Source organism: Lathyrus oleraceus, chromosome 6, assembly GCF_024323335.1.
Source record: "Lathyrus oleraceus cultivar Zhongwan6 chromosome 6, CAAS_Psat_ZW6_1.0, whole genome shotgun sequence".
Classification (NCBI taxonomy): domain Eukaryota; kingdom Viridiplantae; phylum Streptophyta; class Magnoliopsida; order Fabales; family Fabaceae; genus Lathyrus; species Lathyrus oleraceus.
The window spans coordinates 430,058,367-430,078,930 of record NC_066584.1 but is presented as its reverse complement, the minus strand read 5'-3'; the positions used below and the strand labels follow the sequence as shown (position 1 = coordinate 430,078,930).

At 41.7% G+C, this 20,564-nt stretch overlaps 1 non-coding gene across 1 annotated transcript; it reads left to right on the top strand.

Moving 5' to 3' along the window:
* Positions 1 to 281: 281 nt before the first annotated feature.
* On the top strand, positions 282 to 388 carry LOC127099402 (small nucleolar RNA R71). The gene has a single exon (XR_007793906.1). It is a non-coding gene; the product is annotated as a small nucleolar RNA R71 (small nucleolar RNA).
* The last annotated feature ends 20,176 nt before the right edge of the window (positions 389 to 20,564 follow it).

The window sequence follows — 20,564 nt, the reverse complement described above, 5'->3', positions numbered from 1 at the left end:
TTGGTATGGTTAAGTTGTCTAATTTTTGGACAAGGGCATCTACCTTTGCATGAACATGGTCAAGGCTACTGATTTCGTACATTCCACCCTTAGTCTGGAACTTTTCCACTGGAGTTCGTTCACTTCCCCATTGGCAATGGTTTTGGGCCATGTTTTTAATGAGTTGATAGGCTTCGGTGTATGGCTTATCCATAAGTGCACCGCCCGCGGCAACGTCTATTGTAAGTCTTGTGTTATACAGAAGCCCATTATAAAATGTGTGAATGATCACCCAGTCTTCTAGACCGTGATGTGGACATATCCTCATCATGTCCTTATATCTCTCCCACGCTTCGTAAAGAGATTCCACATCTTTTTGTCGAAATCCATTGATTTGAGCTCTCAGCATAGCAGTTTTGCTTGGCGGAAAGTATCGGGATAAGAAAACGTTCTTCAGTTCTTCTCATGTTGTAACGGAGTTGGAGGGCAAGGATTGCAACCAAGCCCAAGCTTTGTCTCTTAGTGAGAAAGGAAAGAGGCGCAGTCTTATCGCATCTTGAGATACACCATCTGCTTTTACAGTATCGGCGTACTGCACAAACTTGGCCAGGTGTTCATTAGGATCTTCTGTTGGATTTCCAGAAAATTGATGTTGTTGGACGGCTGATAAGAGTGAGGGTTTCAGCTCGAAATCGTTTCGATTTATAGCGGGGGCAACAATGTTGTTGTGAGGTTCTTGTTGAGACGGGGTAACATAGAATTTAAGAGGACGATTTTGGGGTCCTTCTTCAGCCATATTTGGTTTTTCTTCTGATTTAGGAGGAAAGGAGATATCGGGAATACCGTACTTTTGTTGATATTCGTGTATTCGGCGTCTCACGTATAAGAAACGCTCTAATTCAGGGATTGGTGGTGCTAAGTTATCGCCTTGTGAGCGAGTACTTGGCATACAATCAGGGAAAGAAGGGAGAGAAGATTAGTTTTTGTTTTTACCTTAGTCAATACCTGCAAAAACTTGATGCTTGATCTGGCTATATATAAAATATAGTCTGTCGAGTACTTGACTGCAAGTGCACAATCCAATCGCTTTAGTTTTAAAAGATATCCATCCCACAGGGACCTATTGTCAAACTAGTGTTACTAACGTCACTATGTTTAGCTAAGGGAATGATTAGTAGAAGTTTGGGGGCAAAATAGTAAGTCTAAGGGAAATGTAGTTTTAAGAAGGAATTTATGGAAGGAATCAGTATGCAGCGCATTAATTTTCAGGGATTCGATAAGTCACCGGTGAATAGTTTAAATGCCAAATATCCCTCAGTAGAAAATGTTTATTTAAAAGACTTTATCTCACACTCTCGTGGTTGTTGATTCGGCCTATAACTTTGAGTCAGAATGTACGCTCTCGCTGTCCCATTTGAAGTCAAAATTACCTTTTGAAAATAAATAAGTTTTAATTGCTTTTAAAGTGCTCTCGCTGTTTTTAAACTCAATGCTTAACTTTTACTATCCAACTCGAGCCTCACGCTCTCGCGGTTGTTGGTTCTTACCTTAGTTAATTTCCCACTCTCGAGGCAAAACCGTATTAAATAGCTTTTCACGCTTTTGCGATAAAGTTAATTAAATTTAAATTAAAAACTTCAGCGTAAAAGGTTATTCGAGAAAAAGGGTTTTCACCGGTTATTATTAAATCCCATCAAAGTTGCTACATACCGATACCGGTAATTTAGCCAGACATGTTAAATAAGGCAAACACAAGGCATAAACAAATCAACATTGCGACAAACATGCTTATAATAACAATTGGGTGATAATAATAATAATTCAATAAAAACCTGGAGATCTAAGTAACAGAGTATAGCGATTCTTGGAGTACTTGAGCAGTCCTCCACAAGTCGGTAGGCTTTGCTTCTTCAATACAAATTACTACTAAAATTAAATAGAGTGTAGTAGTTCCCTAGTGTAGGAAACTACTACTATGACTAACTGGAAAACTGTAGGAAAAGGGAAAAACAGAATTCTAAAAAGAAGGGCGAATAAAATAAGGCAACGGAAACAAGGTTGCTGAAAAGAAAATACTAAAAGCTAGAAAGCTGTAAAACTAAATTGCAGAGCGTAAGTGTAAAAAAATAGGCGTCTCCAATTTTTCCCATTTGGGTCCTTTATATAGTGTCCATTAGGTCTTGGTGGTTGAGAAAATCAAGGGAGACTTGGTCTTGAGTGAGGAATCCGTGGGAATAAGTTTGTTAGAGGAGATTTAGGCACGTTTGGGTGCCTGTGGCTGACTGTTTCAAAGTGCACTTTGTGGTCGCGTGACACTCGTCATGGGCCTGTGACGGTCGACATAGTCTGGGTCATGACGAGCGTCATGAATCTGTGACGGTCGTCACATCAGCAAAATCTGCATAATCTGCTTTTCTGGTTTTTCTGTGTTTTTTCACCTGTTTCTTCTTCTTTTTCTTCCTATTCTTCATTTTGCTCTTTGGTGTATGGAGATTTAAATACCTGCAAAAACAACATAGATACTTGCGCAATAATCAGGATATTAGTCGAAATGGTGTGATCTTTGAGTGTAAATTAAGGCAATTATCTGATGTGTTTTCTCGTTATCAAACTCCCATAAACTTGAATCTTTGCTTGTCCTCAAGCAAATACAATTTTTTGAAAAATAAAGTTAAACGCGAATACATTACCCGTTCGTATGTGGTTGTCAGGTGGATTAGTAGGATGTCCGATATTGAGTAAAACACCAAAGATACTGTGACGACACGAGCTTTCAGCTTTAGCATAGATCTCTCCTTTACACAAGCCAGTTCGAATCATGTTATTATAGCTCGACCTAGTGTCTCTGTTTCTATTTCACCCGGTTTCATTCTAGCGCAATCATATTAAGACCTTTGCCTCCACACGCACTTAGTGAAGTAGCTGGTTAGTGACTTTGATCCTTTTCTTAGCACGGAGGTCTGTTACAGTAGTGTGGTACCTCTTTATGTATCCCCTTTTTTTTTAAGGTTGTGGGGGATCGAACCGTAGTTCGCCCTACCGAGTCCAGTACCAGGTACCTCTGGACCAACCAACTGGGGTTTCTATTCCTTCTTTTTGCATAACTTTGCAACCTTTTGTATGGTTCTTTTATCAATTTCTTGATAGCAACAGTATGAAGGAGTTTCTTAATTTGTAGGCATCAAACACTTATATTCATCGACTCTCCACGTGGTTTATGCTTGAGACGGTGTTGTCTGCTAGTATAAACTACTGGGGGTTAATCTAGAATGGAGGCTTAAGGTGCCGGTATAATGGTTATTCAAACTGATCTCGTAGAAATAAAGGATCTAGGGTGTCGGGATGGTATCAATCTTGTTATATCTTTCTCAGTTTTCCTAAAACCTCCGCAAGACAACCTACGTACTCGTAGGGTAAGCATTTAGTCTTAAGGAAAAAAATTTGTTATGACAAAATATGTATAAATGATTAAAAAGGACAAACAATTTTTTTTGTATTGGCTGAAAATATTAGCATAGAGACAAGTAAAGGAGTGATAAGGATTTCCTCCCATATTTAAACAATGCATTGTCCTCAATGAGACAGTATACAAAAGTAAAAAGGAAAGAAACAAAATGTGGCTACACCGGTGAGATATTGGGTAGCGCCAAGGGGTGTGATGTATGAGTAGGAACTCAGAAATTCCAGGGTAAGCGCTTCGTAGGCTAGCTGCGGTGTGGTACAGAGTTGCGTCAAGCTGGAGTTAGCTAGCATCCACTCCACGCCTTCCAAAAGTCCTAACTCCCTCAGGCATTCATGATCAACATACCTCGTGGCTTAAACGGAGCGTTGGTAGAACTTGAGGTAATTGCTTCTTTGGCATTCTCCGGTTTCTCCATCACGAAATATGACGGTTGAAAGGTCGGGAGTAGCTCTTTCTAGACGGGCCATTGATGAGTTGTATGAAACTTTTGGTGTTGGTGGATGAGGTGGAATATTTGTGAGTTACACGCTTGAAGAAAATATGAAGAATTTAATAGATGAATAGCATAATGTAAAAGAATGATAATTGGTGAGGAAGAAGGGAGAAAGAGCGCCTGCATTTATAGGCTAGCTCTCTGGAATTCGTGACGGTCGTCACGCGCAATGGATGCGTAACGGTTGTTTGCAACGGTCATATGCTCGTAATGGTCACTTTCATGCGTTTGACGATCGTGCCAGATCCGTGACGGACGTCACCCTATAGTGGCGGTCGTCACATGCTGAATTTCAAAAATTTCCTCTAACACGGGTTGCAGCAACATTTAATAACAACATAAATGATAGCTAAGCAATTTTTAATTTTAACAGCATAAATGCAAAAATAAATAAATAGATGAAATAAGCGTAATTAAATGAATAGCAATTGAATTAATAAATTGAAATTAAATGTAACATGGGAAAAAGATTGCGGCGATAACATTGCAAACAAAAGCAATAGAACAAAAGTAATGAAATAAATAAATGTGCTCCCTCCCCACACAAAACAAAGCAATGTCCTCATTGCTTAGTGCGAGTAGGAGAAATCAGTGGTCAGTAGTATTAGCCACGTTTTTGTCCCAATGCAGCGATAGCTTCGTTCAGATAATGAAACTGCTCAACGGCTATATCCATCAGGCCTAGGACATCAAAGCGTAGGAGCTTTATCTCTTCTTTCACAATGGTGATGTCAGCTTGGAAAGCATTCAGACGAGTGATGAGCATGGCATGATTATCAGCAGAAGATGGAGGAACCAGTTCAGCAATGTTATAATAGTTAGGAGGTGTTTCAGGGTCAGATTCTTCCTTATGGATAGGGTCATTGAGACACTCATATTTAGGTGGGGTGGCAGGAGGTGAAGGTGGATCGATAGGGTGTTCCTCTAAGTCGTAGAGCTAGTTATCTCGGTTGTGAACACTCATTTTCTCATGGTTAGGCAAGGTGAATAGTCGAACCACTTCGTTACTGATTAGATAATCAAAGGTGTATGTTCCAATGTTTCCTATGATTCTGCAGTTAAAGCAAAATTCGATATCCATTGGACGGATGTTTCCAAAAGGTACAAGCTCATAAAGTGGGCGTACAAGTCCTATGGCGTCTGCTATCATGGTTACTAGGCCGCCTATGATTATTGGGGTATGGTTATTCTTAGCAAGGTGGACAAATCTTTCCATCATGAATGTCACTATATTGACGTGTCGACCTTGATCGACACATAGCAAGATGAAGAGTTCATCGCGGGACACTAAGGTGTTATTCTCTTCCTTACCAAATAAGGTGTGGGCTAGTATTTTATGAAAGTATAGGATAGCAGGGTTATGGATCTCTTGTGAGTGCATCTCGTTCGGGTTAGGGTTGGATTCTCCGGATATGCTACCCCAGACGTCATTAAGGTCAATGTCATCGATAAGGGCCTCCTAGCGGGTAGTAAAAACAAAAGGGCCACTAGGGAATCCTAGGAGATCAGCAAGGTCTCGACGGGTGTAGGTGAAGTCCATGCTAAATAACCTAAAGGATATCAACCCTTTGTTAAGTCCGTAACCATGCTCAGGGATGTATACCAGGGAGCTCAGGAATTCTAAGGTTAGTTCACGGTACGTGACAAACCGTCTCTTAATGGCTGCGTTCTCCCACCCAAGCTGGTTAAACATATATAGGATGTTATCTCGGATGTCTAATTTATCCATGGTCGGTCCATAATAATATATGGTCAATGTCATATCCTTCCGGGCTAGATAATCATACCGCCTGCGTTGAACTCTGCCCCTGAAAACTGTCTCTGGTTGTTGCATGATGAAAGTAATTAACTAACTAGTTAGTAATTTTCCTATTTGTCAGTATCCAATATATCTAAGTTAGTTACTAGAAGCAACAAGAGTGACTGCAAAGAATCAAAAAGAGGGGAGCAAACAAAAGAAAGAAGAAAATCAAATAAGGGAAAATAGAGTGTAAGAAAAAGAAGAAAAAGGAAAAAGGGTGGGTTGTGTCCCACTAAGCACTTTGTTTAATGTCGCAAGTTCGACAGCAGTGTCGCGTTGTACTAGGTTTGGGGTTGAGCGGACAACTCTATGAGTCTGAGACTGTTCGAATAGTCTCTGTTTTCTATATTGTGATAATGCTTTAATCGTTGCCCGTTTACTACAAAAGGGTCACTATTTCTACCTTTTATTTCTATCGCGCCACTAGTGAGAACTTTGGTGATCTCGAAAGGGCCAGACCACCGAGATTTGATTTTTCCTGGAAAAAGTTTAAGTCTTGAATTAAATAGCAGCACTATGTCGCCGACTTTAAACTTCTTCCTAGAAATGCGTTTGTCATGCCATCTTTTGGTTCGTTCTTTGTAGATCCTGGCATTCTCGTAAGCGTCCAATCTCAGCTCTTCTAATTCGTGGATGTCCAGTATCCGTTTCTCGCCTGTAGAAGTGTAGTTAATGTTCAGGGTTTTAATTGCCAATACGCTTTGTGTTCCAATTCCACAGGGAGGTGGCATGATTTACCATAAACTAGTTTGAAGGGTGTGGTTCCTATCGGGGTTTTGTAAGCCGTCCTGTAGGCCCACAAAGCTTCGTTTAGTTTGGATGACCAGTCTTTTCTGGATATTCCTACCGTCTTCTCAAGAATTTGTTTTATTTCTCGATTCGAGACTTTGACTTGCCCGCTAGTTTGTGGATGATACGGTGTTGCTACGCGGTGTCAGACTCCATACTTCACAAGGAGTTTTCCAAATATATTCGATATGAAGTGGGAGCCACCGTCACTGACTACCAATTTTGGCACACCGAATCTGGGAAAGATAATGTTTTTGAATAACTTGATCACTACTCGTGTGTCATTTGTTGGAGAGGCTACAACCTCGATCCATTTTGAAACATAGTCGACAGCAACGAGTATGTATTTATTACCAAAAGAAGCTAGGAATGGTCCCATGAAGTCAATCCCCCATACGTCGAAGACTTCTACTTCTAAGATTCCCGTTTGTGGCATTTCATCGCGTCTCAAGATGTTGCCAGTGCGTTGGCACCGGTCGCATTTTATAACCGCGTTATGGACGTCTTTCCATAGAGTAGGCCAAAAGAGGCCGGATTGCAGGATCTTAGTGCATGTCTTTGAGGTACTTGCATGCCCTCTATAGGGGGCGGAATGGCAATTAGAGATTATATCAGCGATTTCGTCCTCAGGAACACATCGACGGAAAATACCATCGGTCCCTCTTTTGAAAACAAGAGGTTCATCCCAGTAATACTGTTTTAGATCGTGAAAGAACTTCTTCTTTTGTTGATAGGATAGGTTCGGTGGAAGTACTCCGACGGCTAGGTAGTTGACAAAGTCAGCATACCATGGCAGAGTTGCAGTCGCGTGTACTTCTTCCATGGATTCTTCTATTTCTGTATCGTTTAATGTCAATTCAGACATATCACTTTCCATTTGGGCTATGAGTCGTTCATAAGGGAAATCGTCATTAATTGGGATTTGTTCAGGCTTGTTCCCTTCGATACGAGATAAGTGGTTTGCTACTACGTTTTCGGTACCTTTCTTATCTTTTATTTCTAAATCAAATTCTTGTAAGAGCAGGATCCATCTTAAAAGTCTTGGTTTGGCATCCTTCTTACTTAACAGATATCTAATAGCGGCGTGGTCGGTATAGATGATAATTTTTGCCCCTACTAGGTAGGAACAAATTTTTTCCAAAGCGAACACGACGGCTAGAAGTTCTTTTTCAGTGGTGGCGTAGTTCATTTGGGCTGGATCAAGCGTTCTACTCGCATAGTAAATAACATGAAGCTTCTTATCTTTCCTTTGTCCCGGTACTGCGCCTACTGCGTAATCACTCGCATCGCACATGATCTCAAATGGTAATCTCCAGTCAGGTGGTTGCATTATGGCTGCGGTGATTAAAGATGTTTTCAGTTGGTTGAACGTTGTTAAGCATTTTTCATAAAATATGAAGTCAGCGTCTTTCATTAATAATCCGTTAAGTGGCTTGGTTATTTTTGAGAAATCTTTAATAAAACGTCGGTAAAAATCGGCGTGTCCTAGAAAGCTTCTTATTTCTCGAACGATTTTAGGAGGTTGAAGGTTCTCTATAATTTCAATTTTAGCTTTGTCTACTTCAATTCCTCTGTCAGATACCACGTGACCTAATACAATTCCTTGTTAAACCATGAAATGGCATTTCTCCCAATTTAAAACGAGGTTTACTTTCACGCATCTTTTGAGTACCATTTCGAGGTTAGATAGACATCCTTCAAAACTCTGCCCGCAAACAGAAAAATCGTCCATCAAGACTTCCATGATATCGTCTATAAAATCGGCGAAGATTGCCATCATGCATCTTTGAAATGTTGCGGGAGCGTTACATAAGCCAAATGTCATTCGTCGATAGGCGAATGTACCATAAGGGCATGCGAAGGTAGTCTTTTCTTGGTCGTCAAGATGGATTGGGATTTGAAAGAATCCTGAATAACCGTCTAGATAGCAGAAGTGAGAATGCTTAGCCAATCGTTCAAGCATTTGATCAATGAAAGGTAAAGGGAAATGATCTTTCCGAGTGGCTTTGTTTAATTTTCTATAGTCAATGCACATTCTACTTCCGGTCACAACTCTTTGTGCTATGGACTCGCCCTTCTCGTTCTTAACAAATGTAACACCTCCTTTCTTGGGTACTACATGAACGGGGCTAACCCATTGACTATCGGAGATCGGGTATATCATTCCAGCGTCTAGAAGTTTCTTTACTTCATCCTTGACTATGGTACTTAGGATTGGGTTAATCCTTCTCTGGTGTTCTCTAGAGGTTTTACAATCTTCCTCCAGCATATTGCGATGCATACAGATAGAAGGGCTTATTCCTTTAAGATCGATGATGTTATATCCTAACGCTGTTGGATATTTTCTTAGGACATCTAGTAATTTCTCAGTTTCCATCTGTCCTAAGTCAGCGTTGACTATTACTGGTCTTTTCAGTTCAGTGTCTAGGAATTCGTATCTTAGGTTCTTTGGTAGTGTTTTTAGTTCCAAGTGAGGTTTCTTTGGGCATGGCATGTGGTCGGGTGTGTCGCATCCGCGAAAAACAACCGGCGGGCTGAAACAAAAACAACACAGAGCCGCCACCGTGCGTTATTTATCCCAAAAGAGGGAAAGGAAACACTCAGAGTAAACCTGGAAAAAGCATGGTGTCGCATCCGCGAAAAAAACAACCGACGGGCTGAAATAAAAACACAACACAGAGCCGCCACTGCGCGTTATTTATCCCAAGATAGGGAAAGGAAACGCTCAGAGAAACCTGGAAAGGAAATGGTCTCGCGACCAAAGAGAACGGGTAAGGGAGTCGGTTACGCAAGGGGAAGGTATTAGCACCCCTCACGTCCGTCGTACTCGACGGGATCCACGTTCTAAGAAAAGAAAAGGTTGCTAAAACATCACACACACACAGGGAACGCAGGTGGGGTTAAGAGAAGGGAGCTCGATAGGACATCGCGTCCTATGCCTACATATCTCGTCTGGAACGAGAATCAGAGCTGATGTAGTTCGGCTCACGCACGCCAAACAACACACGCACCCACAGGCAAACCTGGAACCCGACAACCACTCGATGGAATTACGTCAGCTTCCGAACCAAAACACACACCAGAGGGCAAACGTGGAGCCCGACCGCCAATCACTGGACTTACGTCGGCATCCGAACCAAACACACAATCAGATAACAGGTAAACACACACAAAAAGAAAAAAGTGCCCGGAGAGACCTCGCACGGTCTCCTGCCTACATACCTCGTCTGGAACGAGGATCAGGGCGATGTAGTTCCCCCTCAAGGGAAAGAAAATCTAGCCAGAAACCAAGGGAAGACACACTACCAGGGAGCTGTACTCGAGCCTAGTGTTGTCATGCATCATTACCCTACGTTCAGGTTTCTACCTACTTGCGCAACTGCAAGCTAATCCTATCCAGGAAGAAAGCAAGCATACAAGCATACAGATCAAAACAAGCATTCCAAACAAATATTCACATAGCACACACTATAACCAGTCAAGTGAGGCTCAAACAATGGGTTTGACTGCCGAAGCAAGTCATCTGTACATGGGTAGTACTCGCTCTTAACCTTGCCATTGCGAGGCTAAGGTGAAGCAGATGAAAGGAGAGTGAAGATTAGACTTCACAGCTCTTATCCCTAACCAGGGAGAGCTTCAGACAAAGGAGCGTGGGTCCAGAATGGAGGGACCCTTCTACGCTCAAAGACTCTGACTCGATTGTGCAACAGCACAAGATCTTGGGTTTGTGTCCCAATGCATCAACGCACAGCCGTGCGAGCAGAGGGACGACTCACAGAATAGTGGGGGATAGATTGCATATCCCTTTGATCCACCAATTGCCTCATAGAGGTCTTTACCTGCTTGGCACAAATGTAAACAACCACAAACATCGCCTCTTAAGGAGGACTTCAGACATTTGCCCGGCCAAGTAACAGGCTGGGTCTCCCAGACTACATGAAGAATAGAAGTCCTACCTCAAGTGGTTTAAAAACCAAGCAGCAGCAAGCAAGTTCTTAAAGAACTGTAAGCAACTAAATGTACCTGAAATCAATCAAGTATCATCAGTACTCAGACAGACAACAATAAACAGCAAATGTTAATCAGTTAATCTGTACAAACAAACAACACAGGTTAATGCACATAGGTGCGAGCTATAAGCTCAAGCTCAAGCTTCACAACCTACAAAATAAAGTCAAATTAGTTCTCAACATCAAACAATCTCAATTTAATTGACTTGAAGCATTCTCCTTAAGCATTGTGCATTTCATCCTGAAAAGTCAAACCAAATGTGAGAAACTAGACCACTAGGCCAAGCCTAGGGTCCAAAAGGGAGAAAAAAATCTAAACAGCAAATGATTCTCAACTAAAATCAAATTCAAACAAATAGAAAGCAAATGCAATTGGTCCCATGCTCATACCATTTTCCAATATCATTTCATGCACAATTTGGTACAAACTAGGTCAAATACAACATCAAATGCCCAAACAGAACTATTTCACTCAAAAGCATACCAAAACAATTCCAAAAATCCTCAAATAATTCACACCTAAACAGGACACACTCAATGTATAGCATGTCAATTTGCAGCTCAATTGGACAAAAGGAACTAGGTCAATGAAAATCAAGAAATCCAGACACAATTATTCAAGCCAATTCAAGATATCAACACATGCATTCACTTCAATAATTCATAAAACAGTGACAACATATTAGAAATGAATGGGACCAAAAGCATGATGTCCTACAATGTGTCTATAACCAGCATATCAAATTTCACATTCATCCAAAACCACATGAGAATTTCACAAAAGATATACCAACATGTGTCACACAAGCTTGTAAAATGAACCAACAGAGAAGAAAATTATCAATCAAATTGAAAATGCCATAGAAAAATCCAGAAAAATTCACATAACATTTCAACATATCAATAATCATCCATGCAAAATTTCAATTCAATCCAACAATCATAGGTCATGCAAATAAATTCAGAAAGTGGACCTAGCTAGGTGTGACACAAATTGTCACACCTAGATTCAAAAAATCATAGTTCACTCCTCAGGTATCCAAAAATCACAAACTTTATATGTAAATCACCATCAACATGTCCAGAATGAGCACAAAAAATTTCAGGAATTTCTTTAAATGTATGAGCATTTCACATTGAAAATGGCAAAACATGTAAAAAATACACACAAGTCAAGGTTCAATAGGCCAGGTCAACATTTTATCATGCACAACTTATGAAACCATGCCTATAAAAAACTAGAGGGAATTTGGGATCCATCAAAAGAATCCTCACTATTTTTGGATTAGCCAATATTTTTTTATGAATTTTCTAAGATTTAAATGAATTGTTAAATAATTATTAAGTGTTTTATTAATTAAATGGAACCAATGGCAATGTTGTAATTATGCCTGGCCGGATGCAAAACGCAGCGTTTTAGTAATTCAGTGGCTGCACCTAATTGGCTGGATTTTGGCGCTAAACACTATTTGAAATTGGCCAGGCGAATTGCAAGATCAAACACAGAAAATTTCCAGAAATCCTTCGCTCTTCTTCATCTTTTTCCAGAAATCTCAACAAACTCAAGAACATCAAAGTTCAACCAAAATCCACAAATAGATATCCGTTGGAAAGGTCTAATCAAGAGGATCACGAATATGTAACCTAATCAACCTAAATCTAACTGTACAAACCGGATCGATCGAATTAGGTTTTCACATCAACTCTTTCAAGCACGATTTCTCTCAACTCACTCAACCATTCCAAAATCTAAAGGCATCATGATCATCTACATCAAACACACTACAAAACGCATATGAACATTTAAAGAATGATGATGTTCGAATTTGAGGTACCTTGAGATGGCAGTGTTGAATTTTGATGTTTCAAGGCGTGTTGATCCAAAACAGATGAAGAAGAAGGATAGGTGAGTTGACTGGAATGCTTAGCCTAGCTCGAAATTGCTTCAAGTGCAAGAGATCTCAAAATGCCATAGTTGAACCTCCTTTGAACAGTCACGAATTTGGTGTTGTTTGCCAATGAATTGTCAAAATAGATCAAGATCATGATCCAATGAAGATGAAGCAAGAAGAATTTTCTGAATTGATGAAGAATTGAAGGAGTTTTGTTGAATTTTGCTCTTGAATGTTCTTGATGAATCTTGAAAATTGGAGGGAAAAGTTTGTTGAATTTCTTGTGAAATGTGATTCTGATCAAAAGTTAGTTACAATTAGGATTATATACTTCCATTTAATCCAGCTCTTAATCATCAATTAGCCAAAAACACATGTAATTAGCAAAATGTGATTTTACTAAGCAAGGGCAAAAATGCCATTTCACAATGGGGCCCATGACAGCTGTATGACAGCTCACACATTCTCTAAATATCAGTTATGATGTGTTGCAACTTGTCCCATGGTCATTGGTTGTGTAATTTTGATTTTCACTATGTCATGGCAAATGGTATAATTTTCAAATGCAATTCACAAGTGACTTGACCAAATAATGAACCTCAACATGTTATGACAGTTCAAACCATTTTCAATTTGCATTTGTGAGGTGTTGCAAAAATCCCCATTCCAAAATTCTCATTATTTCTCAAGTTGGACCATTTTGCCCCTGGATTTTTAACTGTACACTTGAAAATTGACTTTTTGCATTGACCATTTTTGATGAATTCCAATTATGCACCATGAAAGTACATGTCAAATGGAGTTTGCACATAAAAAGACCACTCAATTTGGACACTCCATGTGGAAGTTATGCCACTTTGATTATGGGTCATTTTTGAAATTGAATGGACCATAACTTGCCAACCATACATGGGAATTTCAAGTTCTTGGACGTTTTGGAAAGGTGAGACCAAGATCTACAACTTTCATGTTGAACAAATTTTCATTTGAAGCTTCCTTGGACATGTAAATTTGTGGTCAAAAACTTTCCATTTTTGGAAACTTCCATTACAAGTCACTTTCTATTTTTGGCAGTTTCTTGTCTGACTTGATTTTCTTCATTCTTGAGCTTTGAAATGTCAAATAACACTTGTCCCAACATGAATGAAGTGTATCCAACTCAATTCCACCTCCAAATCCATAAAATCAATCACAGTTGACCACAGTTGACTTGTCAACTGATAGATGAATCTGCAATGCATTGATCAATCTGAGCCCCAATCTTCTGATGAAATGGCTCAATGATGAAACCCTAGCCTCCATAATCTCCATATAACCATGAAATGATCCTTATCTCCATCATAGACCCCATCTCCTAGCCATGCCCTGATTGGCCCAATGCAACTGATTAGGGTTGACCAGTGGTCAAAACCCTAATCTCAAGAAATCTGATCCCACACTTGATGATGTCAAACCATGATAATGATGATGCATCATTTCAAACAAGATGAAGACCAATATCTTTTAAGAATCATGAAACCCTAATTGGGACCTCCACATCCTCAGATGATTAGTGATCCAATCCAATGAAACCCTAGCTTGCACTTTGACTTCCTCATCTTCTGACCAAGACTTGAGAGAATGACTTGCACCATGTAACCACATGATATGCAATATGCAATGCCTAATGACCTAACAATGATATGTAATATGTTATGCTAGTCCCAAGAGAGGAGGGCAAATTTTGAGGTGTTACAGCTGCCCCTATTCAATCCACTGTGAACCTGTCGATATGAATAGCCTCGGCTTTCAGATGATCAGGATGAAGAGTGATTGAATACCAAGAACAGACGAACAATTTGCACTCTGATGGGAAAATAATTAACAACGCCTGTCAGAATCGGCGAAGAACACAATCTCTGAAACAAAAATCCGACTGGTACGGATAAAGTCGGCCTGATCACCGAAACAGCAACGTCGACCCGGATACCAAAATAAATGGTAACGCAGGGATAACTATGGCCTGAACACCACTCATCCGCTCGGGATTATTATTCTTTTTCTTTTTTATGCTTTTCTTGAACCCCGAGATTTCTGATAATCCTTTGCTTTTTTTTCATTTTCTTGAACCCCGAAACTTTTCTTTCGCGCAAATGATCCCTGACCACTGCATTTGAACCCCGCTCTCCTATTTGCCAAATAATGAACCCCATTCTCCGGTTTGAACCCCAGTCGCCTGACGATTACTTGTGATCGCCATTGTGAACCCCATCTCCAGAAAATGCCGCAACATCTCCCTTTCTCCATTTGAACCCCGTCTCCAGAAAATGCCTCAACATCTTCTTTTCTCCATTTGAACCCCGATCTCCAACTTCTTGTGATAATTCCGCTGGCAACGCCGGAAATAACACCAAACACCACTCTGAGGGCGACATGTCAGAGGGTATACCTTCACAAAAGGAAGGTAGCATGTGTATCTCTTCCTCAGAAGACACCTATAACGACCTCCATTAGCCTCAGCCGATGTCTACGGTGACACATGAATAGAAGATAATCCTAAGGACCTCATCCCGGATACAATCTTCAACTCCAATCTTCATTTGAACCCCAGAAAATGCCTCAGCATATACTCTTCTCTGATTGAACCCCGATCTCCAGAAAATGTCGCAACATCTCCTTTCTTCATTTGAACCCCAGAAAATGCCTCAACATCTCCTTTTCTCCATTTGAACCCCGGAATCGCGCTGATTGCGTAACGTCTTCTGATATTATTTCCATCTTTGTCCGACGGAAACATTTCCTCCCATATCGCACTACTGGGGAACATTGCTGATCTGACGTCATGATGCTAAACTCCACAGAGTACCATCTTCACCATCTGATGAAACCAAACCTTCAAGCGGTAACCACGGCTTGAATCGCGCTGATCGCGTAACCTTTCCATCTCTGCCCGACGGAAAAACTCCTCCAGTATCGCACTACTGGGGAAATACCTTTGATCAAATCATGAGGCCAAACTCCTCGGAGTAACACCTCTATTTCTGGTAAAACCACCTCTCAAACGGTAACCACGGCTTGAGACTAGCTTGTGCTTGCAATATGATGCATGATTAATTTTTTCTGCGTAATGCTCCATAATTATGGAAATGCTACGCGATTATTTATTTTTCTATGCAATATGCTATGCTTATTTACATTATGAATGTATAAAAAGTATCCCCTTCAAGGGATTCTGCTGAGGAGCACGAGACACTCTGCTGAGGAACTCGTCAATACTCCAATCTCCACCCCGCTGGGGAATAAGCACTGCTGTTGGGAAAAGGTAACCCTTGCTGGGGAAGAACCTCCTTTGCACCCAATCCGCTCGAGAAACTGCTGGGGATAAGCACCACCAACACTCTGTGGGGATACAACAGTCTTTGACTTGCTGGGGATATCAATCCCGACTCTGCTTCGGAAAACCCTCACAGATATCTGACGACTTTACTGGGGAAAAAGCAATCTCCCGGCCCATTGACTGGGGAAGCATCAATCTATCATCTGCTGGGGATAACCATCCTGACCCTGCTAGGGATGCGAATGCTACTCCGCTGGGGATTACCCATGCAATCCACATGTAGGATACACTCAGCTGGGGATGCAAATATCCGTCTGCTACGGAAACTCGTCCAATCCGCTGGTAGGATGAACACTGCTGGAGATATATTTCATTGAAACCCGCTCCACTCGGGGATAGCAACCTTCGGGCCTGGCCGCTGAGGAAATACCGTTTTACACCTGCCGGGGATAACCATCTTGACTCGGCTGGGGGATCCACAAACTTTGGATCTGCTGGGAGTTAGCCCTCACAACTCTGCTTGGGGACCCCGCTGGGAAAATGAGAAAAGTTGGTACAGAACACCCGTCGACTCATCGAACCATGGTATCCACCTCCCAATCTCGTATCAGCTTTCCACTTTTGAGAATTCCCAGACTCGTCTGGACCTTTTCTGCTCCATCATCTTGTACTCCCAATCGCTTCGTGCTCGACGGAAAGCGAACTCCTGGGATTTATACATACTTTTCAATCTTTCGACTTTGAAGAGTCTTCTTGATTAATTCCAAAGGCCGTCGGACGTCCCTCGTCGTCTTTTCACCGTCCCCCAACTTGCTTGCCCCTGATCAGACTTCGCGGGGAATTTCTACAGACTTTCCAATCTTCTGATTTTGAAGAGTCTTCTTGATATCATTCAAGGATCGTCGTACGTCTTAACGTCTCTTCGTCATTCCTTCATATTCATTCGTCCCTGATCGGACTCCATGGGGATTTGTTTTTATCAAAAGCTTCCACATCACAACCTGCAAGTGAGTGAAAATACCCAACAGTACCTGCAAAACAGATCGTCAGATAAAACCGTGCCCCAGGCGTGTCAAGATTTCAACACTTGGGTCACTCAACCTTCCGAATAAGATTTCAAGCTTTCAATCTTATAGGCATGTATTGGAAGGGACCTGTATGTCTTAAAATGCAAGATTCTTTATAAAAAATAATTGGATGTTTTTGCAATCAAAGCGGTAATGAAAAACAAAAACAAAATTATTTGACTGAATATGCATTTTATTGATTGAAAAAGTGTGGCTCAAATTGAGAAATACAAAGGAAGCAATTCCTGAAAAGAGGTAATCGCGCACAAAAGGAAAAATCTATCCTAATGGCAATGTGAAACCCGTGATCTCATCGAGTTCCAACTCGGTTACACCCCATATGTCCTCAGACTCTCCGTGCTTTCTGCCTTCTGAACAAGACGCTTCTAACTGATCCCTACCGGGTATTATCCATGATGCTTTAACCAAAGCGCAAACGATCATGCTGGACGCAGTTGTTCGTTTCAATCCCTCTTTTGCCTGGACCGCCCTTTCGGGTTTTCAGTCCACCGGGATACCCTTTTTTGCCCAAGTCGCCTTTTCAGGTTTTCGACTTGCCGGGTGTACATTCTTTTCATTTTTATCCCTAATTTTTGCCCAAACCATTTCTTTCTGTTTTTGGTTCGCCGGGATGCCCATTTTTGCCTGAACTATTTTATTCTTTTCGTCCAGCGGGTCTCTTATACGAAGTATTTTTTAACTGCGTCCGCATTCACAGGGTATGGAAAATCCTCGCCATCCATGGTCGTTAGCAACAAGGCTCCGCCAGAGAAAACCTTCTTGACCACGAATGGACCTTCATAATTCGGTGTCCATTTGCCCCTTCGATCGTTCTGAGGAGGAAGGATCCTTTTCAGCACCATATCACCCACGTGATATACCCGAGGTCGCACCTTCTTGTCAAAAGCACGCTTCATCCTTTGTTGGTACAACTGCCCATGACAGATGGCTGCTAGCCTCTTTTCCTCTATCAGGCTCAACTCTTCATACCGGGTCCTTATCCATTCAGCCTCTTGCAACTTCACGTCCATCAGGACTCTCAAAGAGGGAATCTGAACCTCAACAGGTAATACAGCCTCCATTCCATATACCAATGAGAAAGGAGTTGCCCCAGTAGACGTACGCACCGACGTTCGATACCCATGCAATGCAAACGGCAACAACTCATGCCAATCTTTGTAGGTTACCACCATTTTCTGCACAATCTTCTTTATATTCTTGTTGGCTGCCTCAACCGCCCCATTCATCTTCGGACGATAAGGAGAAGAATTGTGATGCTCAATCTTGAATTCCCGGCACAGCTCTGCCATCATCTTATTGTTCAAATTAGAACCATTATCAGTAATGATTCTCTCGGGAACCCCATATCTGCAAATGATGTCTCTCTTGAGAAATCTGGCCACGACCTGCTTCGTCACGTTCGTATAAGAGGCTGCTTCAACCCACTTGGTGAAGTAGTCAATCGCCACTAATATGAATCTGTGCCCATTCGAAGCTGTAGGTTCAATCTTTCCGATCATATCAATGCCCCACATAGCAAACGGCCATGGAGACGACATCAAGCTCAAAGGATTTGGAGGTACGTGCACCTTGTCAGCATAAATCTGGCATTTATGACACTTCCGCACGTAATTAAAACATTGGGCCTCCATTGTCATCCAATAATAACCTGCTCTCAGCAACTTCTTTACCATTGCATTCCCACTGGCATGGGTACCGAACGATCCCTCATGAACCTCTTTCATCAATTGGCTTGCTTCTCTATCATCAACACATCTGAGCAAGACCCAATCAAAATTCCGCTTGTACAGAACCCCATCCTTATTCAGGTAAAACACCATGGCCAACCTCCGCAGAGTCTTTCGGTCCTTCTTCGATGCTCCCTCAGGATACTCTTGAGTCTCTAGATAGCGCTTGATATCATAATACCACGGCTTCTCATCATCAGACGCTGTATCAACAGCAAACACATAAGCCGGTCTATCCAGACGACCTACTTCAACACTGGGGAACTGATTCCACCTCTGCACCTTAATCAAGGCGGCCAGAGTAGCCAAAGCATCTGCCAAAGGATTCTCCTCTCTAGGCACATGATGCAACTTCACCTTGGTGAAAAACGTCAACAATCTCCTCGTATAATCCCGGTACGGCACTAAATGAGATTGATGCGTATACCATTTCCCGTTAACTTGATTTATCACCAGAGCTGAATCTCCATATATGACAAGGTTCTTGATTCTCAAATCAATCGCCTCCTCAATCCCCAATATACAAGCTTCATATTCAGCTACGTTGTTGGTACACTCAAATGTTAGCCGGGCAGCAAAAGGGATGTGGGATCCTTTCGGCGTAACCAAAACAGCACCAACACCGCTTCCATTCACGTTAACGGCCCCATCAAACATCAGAATCCATTCGGATTCAGGGTCAGGCCCCTCCTCCAGGATTGGTTCCTAGCAATCTTTCGATTTAAGAAACATGATGTCCTCATCAGGGAATTCAAACTTCATCGGTTGATAATCATCAATAGGTTGTTGGGCGAGGTAATCAGACAATACACTCCCCTTAATCGCCTTCTGAGAGGTATACTGTATATCATATTCTGTCAAAATCATTTGCCACCTCGCAACCCGTCCGGTCAATGCTGGCTTCTCAAAAATGTACTTGATTGGGTCCATCTTAGAAATCAATAAAGTGGTATGAACCAGCATGTACTGCCTTAGTCGGCGAGCAGCCCAGACCAAAGCACAACAAGTTTTCTCGAGCAGTGAATATCTTGTTTCATAGTCGGTAAACTTTTTGCTAAGGTAATATATGGCATGCTCTTTTCGACCAGACTCGTCATGCTGCCCCAATACACACCCCATAGACCCCTCGAGGACTGTCAGGTACAGAATTAACGGTCTTCCCTCCACAGGAGGCATCAGAATCGGAGGCTCCTGCAAATACTCTTTTATCTTTTCAAATGCCGCTTGGCAATCATCATTCCACCTGACCGTTTGATCTTATTGCTGTTACTTTAGCAGGATCAACCTCGATCCCTTTCTCACTTACAATGAACCCCAGCAATTTACCGGATCGCACTCCGAACGTGCACTTGTTCGGATTCAACCTCAATCTGAATTGTCTCAGCCGGTCAAACAACTTGGCCAGATCTACCAAATGCCCCTCTTCTGTTTGGGACTTTGCTATCATGTCATCAACATAGCATTCGATTTCATGATGAATCATATCATGAAACAAAGTCACCATGGCCCTCTGATAAGTAGCACCGGCGTTCTTGAGACCGAATGGCATCACCTTATAACAAAAGGTGCCCCATGGTGTAATGAACGTTGTTTTCTCCATATCATCTGGCGACATTTTGATTTGATTATAGCCAGAAAAGCCATCCATGAAGGAAAACACCGAGAATTGAGCTGTATTGTCTACCAACACATCAATATGAGGTAACGGAAAATCATCCTTAGGACTAGCTCTATTCAGATCTCGGTAGTCCACACACATCCTCACTTTACCATCTTTCTTCGGGACTGGCACAATGTTCGCGACCCATGGCGGGTAATTAGTGACAGCAAGGAATCCAGCATCCCACTGCTTCTGCACTTCCTCTTTAATTTTCATCGCCATATCAGGTCGAGTTCTGCGCAACTTCTTCTTCACTGGAGGACAACCCGCTCTCAACGGTAGCTTGTGCACAACGATATCGGTATCCAACCCTGGCATATCTTGATAAGACCAGGCAAAGATGTCG